Below are 7,767 nucleotides of genomic sequence, written 5' to 3' on the forward strand. Positions count from 1 at the left end.
GACAGAAGGTTGGGGACTGGGATCCGGTTTTGACCCATTTCCCGGAAAATGTGGCGATTCCTTCAAGTGTGCACGTTCGCCTCGTATGGGGGTCAAATGAAATGAAGTTCTTTGGCAGAAAAGCAAAAAAAAACAGCTACTTGGTGGCATTCTCTTAATAATGCTAAATCAATACTTAAAATTGCAGTGGAGAATAAACAACATGAAGTGGCACAATGACAATAAATAAAGTTTGGTTTTTTTGAAGTCTAGAACCTTCACTTTTGAATGAACCTTCTCCACACCTGCCTTAATATTAAACCACACCATCTGGTGATCACTGGATGCCAGACGATCGCCTACTATAACATCAGAAACTATCTCCCCGTTAGTAAGAACTCAGTCCAGTAAGGCTCCATCCTGCATGGGTTCCATTACCAACTGCTGGAGTAGTTCCCCCTGTAGAGAATCCAAGATCTCCCTATTTCTTTTTTTTTTTTTAATCATTTATTTATAATTTTTCATTTTACAAGGGTCACTTGCAAACAGTAATACAGAGATGATTGCACATTAATACAATATAAGAAGAAAACAATCCCAACTAGATATATGGATTATATACAATCTTTCTCTTTCTTAGACCACAAAGAGGGGCATAATTGAACAAAAACGTCTATCTCCATGGGCGTTTATCTCCGAGAACGGGTCCGTGAAGGGGCGGACCGAACCGTATTTTCGAAAAAAGTAGACGTCCATGTTTTATTCGACAATTTGTGAGCTGGGCGTTTTTGTTTTTCAGTGATAATGGAAAATGAAAGCGCCCAGCTCAAAAACGAATAAATCCAAGGCATTTGGTCGTGGGAGGGGCCAGGATTTGTAGTGCACTGGTCCCCCTCACATGCCAGGACACCAACCGGGCACCCTAGGGGGCACTTTTACAAAAACAAAAAAAAGGTAAAAGAGCTCCCAGGTGCGTAGCACCCTTCCCTTGAGTGTTGAGCCCCCCAAATCCCCCTCAAAACCCACCGCCCACAAGTCTACACCATTACTATAGCCCTAAGGGGTGAAGGGGGGCACCTACATGTGGGTACAGTGGGTTTGGGGGGCGGTTTGGAGGGCTCCCATTTACCAGCACAAGTGTAACAGGTGGGGAGGGATGGGCCTGGGTCCACCTGCCTGAAGTCCACTGCACCCCCTAATAACTGCTCCAGTGACCTGCATACTGCTGCCAGGGAGGTGGGTATGACATTTGAGGGTGAAAATAAAAAGTTGTGAAACGGCATATTTTGTGGTGGGAGGGGGTTTGTGACCACTGGGGGAGTCAGGGGAGGTCATCCCCGATTCCCTCCAGTGGTCATCTGGTCATTTAGGGCACTTTTTGGGGCATTATTCGTGGAAAAACAGGGTCTAGGAAAAGTGCCCTAAATTCTCGCTAAAAACACATATTTTTTTTCCATTATCGGCGAAAGGCGTCCATCTCTGATCGCCCAATAACCACGCCTTCGACACGCCCCCATCAACTTTGTCCGCATCCGCGACGGAGTGCAATTGAAAACGTCCAAATTCGGCTTTCGATTATACCGCTTTATTCATTTTTGTGAGATAAACGTCTATCTCCCGATTTGGGTCGCAATATAGGCGTTTTTCTTTTTCAATTATAAGCTGGAAAGTGAAGAAAAATAGGGAGAGTGAAATAAGACAAGGAGATCAATTAAACAGTAAACAAAAACAAAAAAAAGAAAACATGGTATTAACCTGATTATCCCCAGATATTACTCATCTAATACATTATCATCTGGTTGGCTTCCTCAAGACCAAATACGGTGTATAGTCAATTCATTTCATTGAGAACATCCTTAATGTCCAGGTTCTAGTTAGAAATAATACATCTGATTACATTTAAAAGAGAGAGAATGTAAAAAGATCTCCCTATTTCTAAAAGATCCCACGATAGGGATAAACCAATCAACATCTGGTATAATAAAATCACCTATTAGTAGTACTTCCCCTTTCACAGCTATATTTTGAATGTCTTCAATTAAATCTCTGTCCACTTCTGTCTGTGAAGGAGGCCTGGATATCAAACCAATGTAAATACATTTGCCATTCCCTCTTTCCAGATTGACCCACAGTGCCTCTTCCTTACCCTATAGGTCCTGCAATTGTGTGGCTTTAATATTATCTTTAACATATAATGCCACTTTCCCTCCCTTTCTTCCTATCATGTCTTTCCTGAAAGGATTATAGCCTGGTATAACTATATCCCAGTCATGGTGTCTCTGTGATCGCCACTAAATCCAAATCAATCTCTTCCATCACAACCTCAAGATCTGAAACTTCATTTCCCATACTTTGGGCATTAGTATATATTGCTTTCCATACAAGGCTTCACTGGCTCCCCATCAAAGAGAGAATATACTTCAAGGTCCATACAATGATCCATAAGATCATATCAGGAGAATCCCCCAGTTATATGAACAACCTGATTGACCTCCCAAGTCATCGCGAACATACCTCAATCTACACCTCCCAAACTGCAAAGGTGTCAAGTACAAAACATACTATGCATCCAGTTTGTCCTTTCTGGGTAGTCAACTTCGGAATGCTCTCCCAAGACCCATCCGGGCTATTAATAACTATTTACCTTTCAGGAAAATGTTGAAGTCCCATTTTTTCAAGCAAGTTTACCCTAATGGACCAGCTTAATTCCACCAGATCACCTACGATACTCCTGCTAAGACATCGATGCTTACTCTGACCCCAGTGTTATACTCAATCCATCATCTTCTTTCCTCCATCCTTTACCATTTCCCTCCCATTCTCCTTCCCTTTCACCTATCATATCCTTGTCTACCTTCCCTATTCTAGTTCATTACGTTCTTTTCACATGTCCTTTGTAATGCCTTTCATAATGTAAGTAGTTATGATCATCACAATTTATAATACTGTTCCTACATTTCCTTGTTTTTTACTGTATTCTTTACCATGTAAGATGCTTTCTTTTACTATGTAAGTCGCACTGGACCTGCTGTATGCGGGAAAGAGCGGGGTACAAATGTAATAAATAAAATAAATAAATAAATGCCCCTTTTTCCCATTTGTGTAGAGGTATTTAATGCTTCACTTACCTGAGAGCTTGTACTTACCTGGGGGCTTTGATCACCCTGCCCCAACGATTCTAGTTTAAAGCCCTCTTCAGTAGGTTAGCCAACCTGCTACTGAAAACATTTCTTCCCTTCTTTGAAAAATGGACCCCATCTCTGCTCAGCAGTAGGATTTTGTGAGTTGGAGCAAGAATCTTGAATTGCAGCCTAAACAGGACAGAAAGCTAAGGGTAGCAAATAAGCAATGGAATAGCGAAATCAAACCTAGGACTGAATCTGTTTTATATTGCATAGACAATATTACAGTAATCAAGACTGGAAGTAAGTAATGCCTGAATTAGGTTTGTTTGTTTGTTTTGCTTTTTTTTGCTGAACTATCAAAGTATGATCACAAAGCATGAAGTTGATGCATTACCAGAAAACCTCACCTAACCACAGTGGAAATATGGTCAGAAAAAGGTAACTGGTAATCAATGGTATCTCCCAGATATCTGAAGGAGTCCACTACTGGGACAGGGGTGCCAAAATGTTTAGGGGTCTATGCCCTTCCCATGATAGGAAGAGCATCCTGTAATCCAGCAGGCAATGACATTGCCAAGATTAATGACAAGATGATTGCATGCATCCAACATGCCACTACATCAAGGCAATGTTGCAGAGGAGTGAAATCCGATCAGGATCCATATAAGATAACAAAATAATACCATCCGCAAAATAATATGCTCCGATACCATGACCCTGGATAACTGAGTTAGTGGACTGAGAAATATATTCAATAATAATGGGGCCAATACCAAACCTTGGGGGTCATCATAATATAATGGAAAGGAGGAAGAAACAGAAGATCTGAAAGATCTGAAAATGAGTGCTCAGGCAAGTAGGATCTGAACCACTGCAGAACAGTTCCAGAAAGACCAATCCTATCTAGGCGATTTAGCAATAGATCATGGTCAACTGAATCAAATGGGACTGACAGATCCAGTGAAAACACCAAAGCTGTTTGGCCACCATCAACTACAGAAGGTAACAAGAATTGTCTCAGTGCTGTGACCACATCAAAAGCCTGACTGGTATGTATGCAAAATAAGCTTTTGCTCAATGAACGCAGACATTTGAGTAAAAACTGGTCTCTCTGTTATTTTGGAAACGAAGGATAAGTTGGATACAGGCCTAGAAGGAACAGAAGCATCAAGAGAAGGTTTTTTTTTTCAGAATGGGGCGGACTACCACATGCTTCCAGACAGTTGGGACTTGTCCTAATAGGAGACGATGAGTAATTAATAAAAAGGCATGCAGAAAGAGACTACGAACAGGAAGTTTCATCCAACTGGAGCATGTGGTCAACTTGATAGTATTAAGCAATTTGAAAAGGGAGAAAAGATCTGCTAAGTGAAGATAAGACCACTGGGCATCAGATGACGAGGGTACAACAGAGGCGCAATCTCAGTCTGAAAAGACTGCAGGAATATCATCAATACCTGCCTCGGAAGCAGCTGTGGCAGGGAACAAGATTTTTGAATGGCTTGATTGTAAAGTGTCACTACTAGGCGAAGGGAAAGGCGTAGACAGAGAAAATAAACCAACTCATAGGTCTGTCATTGCTTTATAGAAATGTGTGAAATCATCAGCAGAAGGGGTAAGTGTAATTAAAGGAGATTTCTTATGATCACTTATAGTTACTGTGGTCTATTCAAGGATGAAGTCATCAAATTATTATAGTAAGATTTTTTTGGCTGCCTTCACTTGCAATAAGTGTAAAGGTCTAAAGTACAAACTAACGCATGCGTCAACCTTTTCATACCTGAGCACACAATTCTGGAACGCGCTGCCGCGCAACTTAAAAACGATTTATGAACTAACTAACTTCCGCAAACTACTGAAGACCCATCTCTTTAACAAGGTGTACCACAAAGATCAACAAACGTGAACTCCTCCACATACATCTAGAATTGTCTTATAATATCTGCTTGTTATACTACTATCATGTTTCTATCAATATAATGTTACCCAAGATCCTTCTGTAATACTAAATATCTATTTTCTTATATATTTCTACCATTCATGATGTATTGTAAGCCACATTGAGCCTGCAAAGAGGTGGGAAAATGTGGGATACAAATGCAATAAATAAATAAGTAATGAAGCTGCTGAACCTCAGGAGCCTCAAGGCATCAGCCCGCATCACCTGCTGCTTCAGCAGTCGCAATCCTTTATGATAAAAAGGATAACACCAAGGGGCAGAACACTGTGAAATCTTAAGTGGATCAACAGTGTTTTATACTCCCCATCCCTTCTCTTCCCTTCACAGCATCTTCTCCCAATCTTTCCTGCTTCTCCTCCATCCTTACCCCTTTCCTCCTTGCTTGTCTCTACATCTGAAATTCTGCCTCCCTCCCCCCTCTCCTCCCATCTCCCCTTCTTTCCTCTCTCCTCCCCATCTCCTATCCTCTCCCTACTTTCCTTTCTTCTATCCTCCCCAACTCCTCCCCTCTAAAGCTTGCAATTCTTATCCATAAAACTGCCAACAAGGCAAAATAAATTATTTTGGCAAAAAACAAAACTGGAAAGCAACTTTATTTTGGTTATGCAAAAATTTGCATTGTTTAATATGCAAAATAATTTAATGACTTGTACAGCAACATTATCGCCTCCTTTTGTTATGCTGTTTATGCCCCTCTCTAAGCATCCTTCTGGCCTTGGTCACCTCTGAATTATGCTTTGCCACCTTGAGATCCTCAGACTCTATCACCCCAAAGTCCTTTTCCTGGTCTTTGCCATGGGCCCTAAAGTGACTGGGTTAGAAACCGGCTAAGTAGGAGGCAGTAGTGGCAAATAGAGTTTACTCTGAGGAAAGGGGCATCCAGTGATGTGCCATAGAGATAAATTCTTGAATTGGTTCACCTCAATATTAATGTAAATGATATTGTGGAAGAAATATAGGAAAAGGTTTTTTTTTGTACCCCACGCTTTCCCACTCATGGTAGGCTCAATGTGGCTTAGGTACTTATTTGTAGCTGGGGCAATGGAGAGTTAAGTGACTTGCCCAGAGTCACAAGGAGCTGCCTGTGCTTGCAGTGGGAATTAAACCCAGTTTCCCACGACCAAAGTCCACCACTCTGACCACTAGGCCACTCCTCCACTCCACTCCACTCCTTCTTTACAGATGATATCGACATCTTCAACAGAATTGGCACCCTAGAAGGAATGGATAATATGAGGAAGGTGTTAGCGAAGTATGAGGGCGAGGGAGCCAAAGGGGATTGAAGGGCGATAGCGCACCGTGGATCGTCTGAGTGCTGTGCACACCGTGGATCGTCAGTTTGAAAGTTAAGTATCCTTTCAAACTCTACTTATATCCGCAGTGTTTTCTGCTGGGTTTTGCCTTTATAAGAAGGAATGACAAAGATGTAAAGAACTGTATAGTTATTACATAGTCAAAGGGTTTTGGCCGATGATGAACAGAGGATTTGTTGTAGATCCGCTTCAGCTCTGTGAGATGTTCTGCATCTAGGAGCTCTTTGAGGCCTTTTTTCCTTAAAAAAATATACACAGCAGCTGCATTGTTGGGTTACATGCTTTATTTTCATTCAGTGGAGATACATTCTATTTCATTCATTATCTTACGATTCCATATTTCCACACCCAACTTCTAATATATTTAGTGGATTCCTCATAAGGGATAGCCAGACACATAAAACTGGGTATTGAATGCTGGCGCTCGGGCATGGCCTGGCACTGAGTGTCCGGGTATAACGCCGGTGGCGGTTAAAAAATGCTCACTGCCGCCAGCTGAATATCTTCCCCCAGTCTCTTATGGAGACACTAGCCGATAAGCCCGTTAAAACGGGTGAGATTTGTAATTCTCACCTCCATGTCCAGCAAACCTCCTCTCTTCCCTGCCCTCCCCTCCCCTGATCCATGTCCAGCAACCCTGCTCTCTCCCCTGCCCTCCCCCCCATGTCCAGCAGCCCTCCTGTATCCCCTGGCCTCCCCCCGTCCACCAACCATCCTCTCTCCCCTGCCCTCCCCCCATATCCAGCAACTCTCCTCTTTCCCTTGGCCTCCCCCCCCGTCCACCAACCGTGCTCTCTCCCATGCCCTCCCCCCCATGTCCAGCAACCCTCCTCTCTCCCCTGCCCTCCCCCCCATGTCCAGCAACTGTGCTCTCTCCCCTGCCCTCCCCCCATGTCCAGCAACTGTGCTCTCTCCCCTGCCCTCCCCCCCATGTCCAGCAGCCCTCATGTCTCCCCTGGCCTCATCCCGTCCACCGACCCTCCTCTCTCCCCTGCCCTCCCCCCATATCCAGCAACCCTCCTCTTTCCCTTGGCCTCCCCTCCACCCTGGTCTCTCCCCTGCCCTCCTCCATGTCCAGCAACCCTCCTCTCTGCCCTGCTCTTTCCCCATGTTCAGCAACCCTCCTCTCTCACCCCGACCTCCCCCCCATGTCCAGCTACCCTCCTCACCGCCACTCCCTCCCCCCTCCATGCCAGGCCCCCTGCACTGACATGAGAGCGCCTCTCACCTCTGTGTGAAAGCGCTGCAGGCAGCAGCATATCACTCTGCTGCTGCCTACAGCGCTTCCACACAGCAGTGAGAGGCGCTCTCATGTCAGTGCAGGGGTCCCGATGCGGAGGGGAGCGGTGGTGACGACATCGGGGATGGGGGTGGGGGGGTTGGAGGTTGG

The sequence above is a fragment of the Microcaecilia unicolor genome, chromosome 7 (assembly GCF_901765095.1).
Source record: "Microcaecilia unicolor chromosome 7, aMicUni1.1, whole genome shotgun sequence".
Lineage (NCBI taxonomy): Eukaryota > Metazoa > Chordata > Amphibia > Gymnophiona > Siphonopidae > Microcaecilia > Microcaecilia unicolor.